The 12,116-nt window shown below is 42.1% G+C and overlaps 1 protein-coding gene across 1 annotated transcript in view; it reads right to left on the bottom strand.

Annotated features, from left to right (window-relative positions):
• The window catches only part of GDNF (glial cell derived neurotrophic factor), a 54,284-nt gene extending 42,452 nt beyond the window's left edge, over positions 1-11,832 (bottom strand). The window contains exon 1 of the mRNA XM_056546255.1: positions 11,310-11,832. The gene's annotated coding sequence lies outside the window, so the exon portion shown is untranslated. The remainder of the gene's footprint in view (positions 1-11,309) is intronic.
• Between the last annotated feature and the right edge of the window lie 284 nt (positions 11,833-12,116).

The following is a 12,116-nucleotide window of genomic DNA, read 5'->3' as shown; positions in this document are numbered from 1 at the left end:
AAACAGGAGTGGCGCTGTACTCTGGAGGAAAATATTTTTTTTTTTTTCAAATCAACTGGTGCCAGAAAGTTATATGGACTTGTAAATTACTTCTATATAAAAATCTTAAACCTTCCAGTACTTCTCAGCTGCTGTATATTCCAGAGGAAGTTGTGTAGTTCTTTCCAGTCTGACCACAGTGCTCTCTGCTGATACCTCTGTCCATGTCAGGAACTGTCCAGAGCAGGAGCAAATCCCCATAGCAAACCTATCCTGCTCTGGACAGTTCCTGACATGGACAGAGGTGTCAGCAGAGAGTCAGACTGGAAAAACCAACACAACTTACTCTGGAGCATACAGCAGCTGATAAGTACTGGAAGGGTTAAGATTTTTATATAGTACTAATTTACAAATCAGTTTAACTTTCTGGCCCTAGTTGTTTTTAATTTTTCCCCCTCGGGAGTACCCCTTTAAAGGGGTACTCTGCCCCTAGACATCTTATCCCCTATCCAAAGGATAGGGGATAAGATGTCTGATCTCAGCTGCGGCACCCCAGACATCCAGTGCAGCGGCCAAACTTCGTTATGCCCCCTGCCATAGACTTGCATTGAGGGGGCGCGGCCGTGACATCACGAGCCTCCGGCGCTGCACCCAACGCTCTAAATGATTGCCGGGTGCCGCAGGGAGATGGCGGTGGTCCCCAGTGGCGCCCCCCCCGTGATCAGACATCTTATGCCCTATCCTTTGGATAGGGGATAAGATGTCTAGGGGCGGAGTACCCCTTTAAGCATGTATATAGCCTGTAGTCCAGGAGAAGGGAGAGATGTGTGCTGTTGCTTACATAAAGGGGTGTGTTAACTACAGGGGTACTCTAGTACTTTAAAACATACCCCCAACTACAGATTAGTGTATAATGGTCTGTTCGCAAGGGGGTTCAACCTCTGGGGCCATCATGATCTTCAGAATAGGGCCCCGTCTCTCCCTGTGCATAGAGAGCCGTGTCGGCACAGGCCCCCATGATCACCTATCCTGTGGGTAGGGGATAAGTACATTTTTGCCATAGTTCTCCTTTAAAGCACAAATGTAAAGTTGTGAGCCTGCGCGCTCTTCAGTTCCGGCGCGGGAAGACGCAGGCCACACTGGGTAAAACCGTTGCTAAGGCATCCGTACCACGCTCAGCCAAGTTCCGAGCACGAGTCCTGTTCATCAGAAATCGGCTTGTGCACAGAACTTCGTGTGTGTGGTTGCCATAGCTACTGTACTGCCCAGCATGGCCTGCGTCTTCCCACGCCGGTACTGAAGAGCGCACAGTCTCACAACTTTAGATTTGTGCTTTAAAGGAGAACTATGGCAAAAATGTACTTATCTCCTATCCACAGGATGGGGGATGAGTAGCTGATCGTGGGCGGTCCGAGCGCTGCCTCCCCCTGGTTCTCTGACTGAGGAGCGAGTGTTGTCTACCGGTAGACCGCACGCACTCCATCTATTTCTATGGGGGCGTTAATGATGTCTGAGTTCTGTACTCTGGTCTTTTCGGCGCTCCCATAGAAATGAATGGAGCACGTGCCGTCTGCATCAAGCGCGTCTCACTGAGGCCGGGTCCCGTCCCGGAGATTGTGGGGGGGCCCCATTGGTCGGACCCCCCCCCCCCCCGCGCGATCAGCTATTTATTCCCTTCCAGACACAAGTCCGTTGGACATGGGCCTCTGTGGTTACTAATGTAGAGTAAGACTAATGACCAGAAGAGCAAGGGCCCACCCGACAGCCCAAAATATCACTGCGACTAATGGCAAGTTGTCACCATCACTGACACATAGTGGTGATCAAACACAGGATAACAGCAGGGACGCAGTGAAGACAAATGAGCCCCACAGAACCAAGACCCCCAAAGCAAATGACCCCAGTGCCCCCTATACACATACCTCAAATCTTACTTCCCCTTCTCCAAGTACCTAACTCCATCACTTCATCTGCGGATTGCCTATTGTACAGAGGTGGGGGTAGCTCCTTGGTATAATGCCCACTATGGATCAGGACTGCGTAGGGGGCTACAGTGCAAAGATAATAATAATTCTTTATTTACATAGCACACACATATTACGGGGCTTGTTATCACTCAGATTGGCCTCTGTCCCCATTAGGACTCACAATCTGGAGTGTGGGAGGAACATGGAGTATCTGGAGGAATAGGGCGAACATACAAACTCATTGCATGTGTTGTCCTTGGTGAGGTTTGAACCCAAGACTCCGGCGCTGAAAGGCAACAGTGCCAACTACTGAGCCACTATGACAAAAATGGGGATTCACTCTAATACTGCAGTGTTTTACAAATCCAGTGTCCCTCCAGCAGTTGCAACGCAGGCTGGGCATTGTAGTTTTGAAACAGCTGGAGGCACCCTGGTTGGGAAACAAGGTCACAGGTTCGCAGGTCGGAATTTCCGTGCGGCGAAATCTACTGCCTATTGATTTCAATAGGATTCTGCAGTCCGATTCAGACAGCAGAATTTGCGCAGCGGTCATTCCACCGCGGCAATTCCGCTTTCCGCTAAAATATAAGACCAGTGTAATATTTCGCAGAATTCTGCAGCGGAATCCCATTGAAGTCAACCAGGCTGGAATTTTTGCAGAATTCTGTGTTCTGAGAAAGCGAAAATTCCGCTGCAGTTCCGAAGCAATTTCGCTCAGCAAGCTTTGCCGAATGGAATTTCTGCAGAATTGCAGAAATTCCGCTGTGTGATCATAACATTATTACTCCGCACCAAGCCCCCCCAGAACAGCAGATATTAACCCCATAAAGTATAAGGTCATGTTCACACAGCAGAATTTCCGTGCAAAATTCCGCATTGGAATTGTGCGCGGAGATTCCGCAGCAGCAGAGTCCCATTAAATTCATTGGGATTCTGCTGCGCTGTACACACGGCAGAATTTCCGCACCAGCTGTTTCTGACAAGAAAATTCCGATTCCGCTGTCTGCAGAAACAATGGACATTTCCATTCTTTTTGCGCACTCCGCGTCGAAATACATTGGCGTCTTTGGAAATGGCGCTTTTCCGAGTGGTCTTCGGCATGTTATGGCGGCAACCTGCAGTCTGCGGAATGGCCACGTGGAGATTTTTCACATGGACATTCCGACGTCTAAACATAGCCTAAGATTATTTCTCTGCGACCGTCATGTTAGACACAAAAGAGCGAATGCGAATAATCTATATACCAAATATGCACATACAGATGTAGCAGTGTTATTGGTAAAACACCTGTATTACTGAAGTGTATGCACTGACTGGCTGGTAGCGCCCCCTACAGTACAGGCAGGTATTACATGTTCTGTACTACTCTTTACCTGTATTACTGAAGTTTATGTACTGACTGGTGTCTGGTAGCGCCCCCCTACAGTACCGGGAGGTATTACATGTCATGTACTACTCTTTACCTGTATTACTGAAGTGTATGCACTGACTGGTGTCTGGTAGCGTCCCCTACAGTACAGGGAGGTATTATATGTTCTGTACTACTCTTTACCTTTATTACTGAAGTGTATGCACTGACTGGTGTCTGGTAGCACCCCCTACAGTACAGGGAGGTATTACATGTTCTGTACACTTTACCTGTGCCATGGTTAGCTGCTCCTTTGGACACCAGGTGAGGGCGGCTCCATTACTTTTTTAGGACACTGTGTGTACTGTACAGGACCCTGAAGAAGCTCCTGTCCTCTACAGAGACCAGTGTTTCCCAAGCAGGGTGCCCCCAACTGTTGCAAAACTACAACTCCCAGCATGCCCAGACAGCCTTTGGCTGTCTGGGCATGCTGGGAGTTGTAGTTTTGCAACAGCTAGAGGCTCCATGCTTGAGAAACACTGACATAGACAGTGATTTACAGCTCCCAGTAGATCTTAATTACTTTTATATGTAAGGATTTGCTTTATCTGTATTAGTTAACTACCAATTTTTCTTTAATCGGCACTTTTTCCTATTTTTGGATGACATTTTGGGGGCTTCAGAACCAATTACCAGGTTTCCATAGAGTTCTGGTCTCAACATACAATGATTTCAACATACAATGGTCGTTCTGGAACCGATTCATATTGTAACTTGAGGGACCACTGTATAGTAAAAAAATAATATTATATTTATTTTACATATATGTATATATATATTTACTTTTTTATTTATATATTTATTATATCTATTTATTATTTATACTGAATATTATTATTTATAAATAATCCTGCACTGTGATCTCATGATGTGCCACAATGTATGTGATGCAGCCCTAAAGATAGACTCTAACACAGTCAAAGGTTGTATGGGCATGCTGGGAGTTGCAGTTTTGCAACAGCTGGAGGCTCCCCGGATGGGAGACACTATTCTAGCAGGATCAGCTCTGCTTCATTATTTTATATTGATTCTTCTACTTCTATCCGATATTCTTGTCACAAATCTGTGTCTATTTACCGAGAAAGAAAAAAAAAGAAAGAAAAGCGCCACATGTGTGTGAGCGCAGCGGGGAGCGTATATTTTTGTGTTTTGAAACATTATACTTTAATGAAAGCCACTTGTGCCGCCTCCTCCCGGGCTGGAGCGCAGAATCGCTTTCTGGCATTAACAGATCTGCTTCATGGAGGTGAATGGGATCAAAGAGCAATACCACTTGCAACCTGCGGACAGGTGTGGCGCTGTTTTTGGGAAGAAAGCAGCTAGAAGTTATTGCTAGGCCCCCTGGACATCCCCTTTTAAAGAGGTTCTGTGGAATTAGAAAAAAAAAACACAGAGCTGCTTTCTTTCAGAAACAGTGCCCCCTCTTGTCCTCAGGTTGTGTTTGGTATTGCAGCTCAGCTCCATTAACGCGAACGGAGCCAAGTTGTAATACCGCACACAACCTGAGAAAAGGTGTGGCGCTGTGTTTTTTTTTAAAGTATGCAACTATGTTTTCCTAATCCTGAACAACCTCTGAAGAAAAGCTGGGTAAGGACTCTTGTCATTCACTGGGTCATCGATCTACAATGTAGGTTGTCAGAAAAAAGAGGGAATTGACGAAGGGAAATAATGGGGTTATTCCCTCTTCGGCTGCTTTCTTCTAAAAACAGTGCCACACTTGTTGCAAAACTACAACTCCCAGCATGCCCGGACCGCTGAAGTTTGTAGTTTTGCAACAGCTGGAGGTGCCCTGGTTAGGTAATACTGGTCTATATAGGCATGTCACATGATGTGTTTGTAGAAGATAGATGCAGAGTCACTTCTTCAGCTCTGTAACATATTTTAATTAATAAATCAATCTAAATATAAATAAATATATACATATATATGATACATATATATATATATATATTTATATTATTTTTTTTGTATTTTTTTTTCTTGTTTTGGGGGTGGGGAGGGGTTATTGCATTACCCTACTGTGTAGCTCTCCATAGTTACATTTTGTGTCCAAAATTGGTTAAACAAATCTCCCATGCCCTCCATGTTATCGATAGTACAGTGCAGGATATCCAATACATGCACTTCCACAATCTGACCACTAGAGGGCGATCTGACCACTAGAGGAGGGAGAGAACAATTCCTATGTGTGACAACTCTCCACTGATCAGATTCTATTGGATAGTGAGGAATTCTTCTACCCGTATATAACAATCCGTCTGAATTTCTGGTTCAAGTTGTTGTCTAGACCCCCAATGATCGGCTGTTGACCCCCCCCCCATGGGGGAGTTTTGTTTAACCCCTTCCCACCCACCCCCATTGATATATTTTACTTTCAAATCAACAGGCAGCAATTGATATTAATGGCAACTGAGTGACTATTAGGACTCTGGTTTGGGTTGTAGTTGAGTCATTTGTTGCTTGTGGTTTTTGGCCACGATTCTGTCTGAGGGTATGTTCACACTACAGAGTGTGAACGGAATCTCCACTCGCTGAATTCAGGGAGCGGAGATTCGGTCTGGCAGCTGGCGGCGGCGGTAGGACCGCGCGGCACTGCGCCGTCACCATTGACGGCTATGCACAGTGCTCGCGGACTTCCGCGCAAAGAATGAACATGTTCTTTCTTTGCGCGGAACAATTTCAGTGGCGGACAATTCCGCAGTGTGGATGGGTCTCGCGAAGACCCATTCACACTAATGTTAAGGTCACACCGCGGAATTCCGCTCGCGGATTCCGCCTGCGGAATTCCGCGGGGAATTCCGTAGTGTGAGCAAACTGCCCTTTTTTAATAAATGTTTTTTTTGTTGTTGTTGCAACAAATATGAAAATTATGGCAACCCCCCTCCTACCATGTACATATACCATATACTGGAGTATTTTCAAATTACTTAAAGTTCTTTTCTTTTTGAATTTCCTTTCTGTCTGACCACAGTGCTCTCTGCTGACACCTCTGTCCATGTTAGGAACTGTCCAGAGCAGGAGAGGTTTGCTATGGGGATTTGCTGCTACTCTGGACAGTACCTGACACAGACAGAGGTGTCAGCACTGTGGTCAGACAGAAAATAAATTCAAAAAGAAAAGAACTTCCTGTGGAGCATACAGCAGCTGATAAGTACTGGAAGGATGAATATTTTTAAATAGAAGTAATTTACAAATCTTTTTAACTTTCTGGCACCAGTTGATAAAAAATAAATAAATAAATATATATATATATATATATATATATATATATATATATATATATATATATATATTCCACTGGAGTACCCCTTCAATATGACCTTGTGGACACAATTCTGGTGAACATTTTTCACTGATCTGTGGCGGGGTGGGTCACATGGCACATCTCTAATATCACTGAGGTTCTGCATAGGACTAAAGGTAAACAGATTACATTGCTCTGTCAGTAGGGCAGAGAGATGGAGACTTTCCTGATAAACAGACCACACAGATCACCATTTGGCTTGTTACGTGGAGAGAAGCCTCTGGCGTCCACGGATCAGCGCAAAACCTGATTGAATCTGGAGAAGGTTCAGGACTAAACATTATACATGTGTATCTGGGCTCCATTTGTCATTGATCTCATTAAGATGCGGTAGTAGGGCTTCCTGCAGTCCTATGTAAGTGCAGTTGGTTGCCCCGCAGTCCTGTGTAACGCGGCAGCTTTGGTCACCTCTAAGTTGCGGGTCGAAAAAAAACAAAACTATTTGCGCAACCAAAAAAACAGGTAAATTGCACAGAAGTCTCAAGCTTGCATTGAGGTGGATGGTGGCAAAGTCGCATGTGACCTGCGACCAAAAATGCATCAGAAATCGCAGTGGTGCATTATGTGCGACATCATGCGATCTTTTTGATCTTTTTTTTTTTTTTAAAACCCATCAACACCACAAGACAAACCCATCTCTACCACATCTAATGGAGCTTAGTGTCGACCAGTGGTCTTTACACTGTGGACCTCCAGATGTTGCAAAACTACAACTCCCAGCATGCAAAACTACAACTCCCAGTCTCCCTACTCTTTACTGATCTTCTGGTTCTAGATCCTTTTATATTATATTTATTCAGATTATAGGATTTAAACTTCAAATTGCTCTATCTGCATTTTTCTTATTACTAATTACTATCATTATTATTGTGATTTTTCCCCCCCTCCCAGTCAGTTTTATAACACATTTTAGGTTACATTTTTTTTTTTGGCCTTGTGCTTTCATTTCTTTTTACATTATAATGTATTAGTACAAGTATTAAATACAGTGTGTCATGTTAGGCCCGCTCCATGGAAGCATTAGATACATCAGATATGTGATACATTGTTACGTTAGGCCAGTGTTTCCCAACCAGTGTGCCTCCAGCTGTTGCAAAACTACAACTCCCAGCATGCCCGGACAGCCAAAGGCTGTCCGGGCATGCTGGGAGTTGTAGTTTTGAAACAGCTGGAGGCGCCCTGGTTGAGAAACACTCCGTTCCATTTCCGTTTTTGTACCATCACAAAGAAATTGGCAGCAGCAATAGATCCCTTGTATGACGGGGACAGACATCCCAGCTGACATTAATAGGGGTCTGTTGGGGGTTCTGCGATGGGGTCTTTTATTTTGGCAGAAAAAGTGACTATTTTTCAGGCAAATCTGCAATGGATGCTATGTTAGTGCAGATGTGAACAGAGCCTTAGAGGTGTAACATGTGAATGTGTAATACTTTGTTACATGTTGTGGTTGTTATATGTGAGTGTGTGCTACATTGTTACATGATATAATTGTTATATGTAAGTGTAGAATACATTGTTACATGTTATAGTTGTTATATGTGAGTGTGTAATACGTTGTTACTAGTATATATGAGTGTGTAATACATTGTTACATGTGATAGTTGTTATATGTGAGTGTGTAATACATTGTTATATGTAAGTGTGTAATACATTGTTATATGTAAGTGTGTAATACATTGTTATATGTAAGTGTGTAATACATTGTTATATGTAAGTGTGTAATACATTGTTATATGTGAGTGTGTAATACATTGTTACATGTTATAGTTATATGTAAGTGTGTAATACATTGTTATATGTAAGTGTGTAATACATTGTTACATGTGATAGTTGTTATATGTGAGTGTGTAATACATTGTTACATGTTATAGTTATATGTGAGTGTGTAATACATTGTTACATGTTATAGTTATATGTGAGTGTGTAATACATTGTTATATGTGAGTGTGTAATACATTGTTACATGTGATAGTTGTTATATGTGAGTGTGTAATACATTGTTACATGTTATAGTTATATGTGAGTGTGTAATACATTGTTATATGTAAGTGTGTAATACATTGTTATATGTAAGTGTGTAATACATTGTTATATGTGAGTGTGTAATACATTGTTATATGTAAGTGTGTAATACATTGTTATATGTGAGTGTGTAATACATTGTTACATGTTATAATTATATGTAAGTGTGTAATACATTGTTATATGTGAGTGTGTAATACATTGTTACATGTTATAGTTATATGTAAGTGTGTAATACATTGTTACATGTTATAGTTATATGTGAGTGTGTAATACATTGTTATATGTGAGTGTGTAATACATTGTTACATGATATAGTTATATGTGAGTGTGTAATACATTGTTACATGATATAGTTATATGTGAGTGTGTAATACATTGTTACATTTTATAATTGTTATATGTAAGTGTAGAATACATTGTTACATGTTATAGTTGTTATATGTGAGTGTGTAATACATTGTTACATGTTTTAGTTGTTATATGTGAGTGTAATACGTTGTTACACGTTATAGTTGTTATATGTTAGTGTGTAATACGTTGTTACACGTTATAGTTGTTATATGTTAGTGTGTAATACATTGTTACATGTTATGTGAGTGTGTGCTACATTGTTACATGTTATAGTTGTTACATGTGAGTGTGTAATATACTGCTACATGTTATAGTTGTTATATGAGTGTAGAATACATTGTTACATGTAATGGTTGTTATATATGAGTGTGTGCTACATTGTTACATGTTTTAGTTGTTATATGTGAGTGTAATACGTTGTTACACGTTATAGTTGTTATATGTTAGTGTGTAATACATTGTTACATGTTATGTGAGTGTGTGCTACATTGTTACATGTGAGTGTGTAATATACTGCTACATGTTATAGTTGTTATATGAGTGTAGAATACATTGTTACATGCAATGGTTATTATATATGAGTGTGTGCTACATTGTTACATGTTCTAGTTGTTATATAAGAGTGTAGAATACATTGTTACATGTAATGGTTGTGAGTGTGTAATATAAAAGTACATGTTATGATGGTGACATTTTTGCATGCTATGGTTGTTACATGTGACTGCCACATTACTACTCGTTAGGCTTGTTACATCTCTGTGATACATTATCATACCTTGTTAGTATTTGATACATTGTAACCAACCCCACTTGCTCCAGTTTGCGCACTTTTTTTTCATGTTCTGCTTGTTACATGTTAGTTCTTGTTACATACTAATATCCTTACATACTGGTTTATCGATACATTGTGGCAAGTCAGTACTTAGTACATTGTTACATATTAAGGTGCTGACATATTGGTTAATCGATACATTGTGGCATGTCAGTACTTGATACATTGTTACATATTAAGGCAGTGTTTCCCAACCAACCAGTGTGCCTCCAGCTGTTGCAAAACTACAACTCCCAGCATGCCCGCACAGCCGAAGGAGTTGTAGCTTTGCAACAGCTGGAGGCACACTGTTTGGAAAACACTGTATTTAAGGTGCTGACATATTGGTTAATCGATACACTGTGGCATGTCAGTACTTGATACATTGTTACATATTAAAGGCAGTGTTTCCCAACCAGTGTGCCTCCAGCTGTTGCAAAACTACAACTCCCATCTGGGACTTGTAGCTTTGCAACAGCTGGAGTCACACTGTTTGGAAAACACTGTATTTAAGGTGCTGGCATTTTGGTTAATCGATACATTGTTGCAGGTCAGTGCTTGATATATTTGTTGCAGTGTTTTGTATAAGTTTTTTGATGCATAGTTGCTGTTTGTGTTTTCCTCCACTACATTGTTGCACAGTCAGTTATGATACATTGCTGCACAGTCAGTTATGATACATTGCTGCACAGTCAGTTATGATACATTGCTGCACAGTCAGTTATGATACTTTGTTGCACAGCCAGTTATGATACATTGGTGCACAGTCAGTTATGATACATTGCTGCACAGTCAGTTATGATACATTGCTGCACAGTCAGTTATGATACTTTGTTGCACAGTCAGTTATGATACATTGGTGCACAGTCAGTTATGATACATTGTTGCACAGTCAGTTATGATACATTGCTGCACAGTCAGTTATGATACTTTGTTTCACAGTCAGTTATGATACATTGTTTCACAGTCAGTTATGATACTTTGTTGCACAGTCAGTTATGATACTTTGTTGCACAGCCAGTTATGATACTTTGTTGCACAGCCAGTTATGATACTTTGTTTCACAGCCAGTTATGATACATTGTTGCACAGCCAGTTATGATACATTGCTGCAGTCAGTTATGATACATTGTTGCACAGTCAGTTATGATACATTGTTGCACAGTCAGTTATGATACTTTGTTTCACAGTCAGTTATGATACATTGTTGCACAGTCAGTTATGATACTTTGTTGCACAGTCAGTTATGATACTTTGTTGCACAGCCAGTTATGATACTTTGTTTCACAGCCAGTTATGATACATTGTTGCACAGCCAGTTATGATACATTGTTGCACAGTCAGTTATGATACTTTGTTGCACAGTCAGTTATGATACTTTGTTGCACAGTCAGTTATGATACATTGTTGCACAGTCAGTTATGATACATTGTTGCACGATTGAGGTTACACTCGGACACCTACCGTTTGTCTGGCCTCTCTAGCCCTAAGATGGACATTAATCCGACCTCCTGAGGATGAGAGACCTGCTGGGGAGTCCAGGGATCCTAACAACTTCTCCTGGTGGGAGAGCAATAGAGCAGATGCCAATGGTGGGCAGGTGGGCTGTGTACCAGGTTGACCAGACCTGTCCCTGAAATGCTTCCCTCCAGTGATCAGCAGAAGAAAGCACAGCAGCAATTCTGCACAGTGTCGATGCGGATGCTCCAATCCTGCTGAGGAATCCAGGGATCACACACCATCAACAACTGTGGGGAGTCAAATGAAGACATGGGGGCTCCTGTAACAACAGCTGGTCCACAGATAACCACAGAAGGGGCAAACAGCTGAGGAGGTCACAGGACTGGTGCAGAAGCAAGACTTTCTCCAGGGTAAGATCCAAGTGGAATGTGTGGAGATGGAAGACTTCTGCAATGCAAACTCCTTGTAGTGTGAAGAAGAAGAAGAAGAAAAAGAAGAAGAAGGGGAACCTCTTAATCCTGCAGGGTCCTGAGCTGGAGACACTGGTTGTACCTGAACACTGCACTCACAGGCTGGAGGGCAGATGTGCTGCACTCCACACATGAAAGGGAATATTTGCCAAGACAAGAAGCAGGGGGAATGGATTTATAGGCTCCCTGGGTGTGACTACTCATCCAGCCCTCCTCCTATTGGTTCTCCTGCACATCCAGGACCTCTTCAGAGTTTCTGAATTTCTGCTGGGTGAAGTCAGGCTCTAAAACCATGCAGCTCTGGATGCATGCGGGACATGGTGCAAGGGTGGCATCTCTT

Source organism: Hyla sarda, chromosome 1 (genome assembly GCF_029499605.1).
Source record: "Hyla sarda isolate aHylSar1 chromosome 1, aHylSar1.hap1, whole genome shotgun sequence".
Taxonomy (NCBI): domain Eukaryota; kingdom Metazoa; phylum Chordata; class Amphibia; order Anura; family Hylidae; genus Hyla; species Hyla sarda.
The sequence above is the reverse complement of the archived record's forward strand: the minus strand, read 5'-3'. Positions and strand labels throughout refer to the sequence as shown.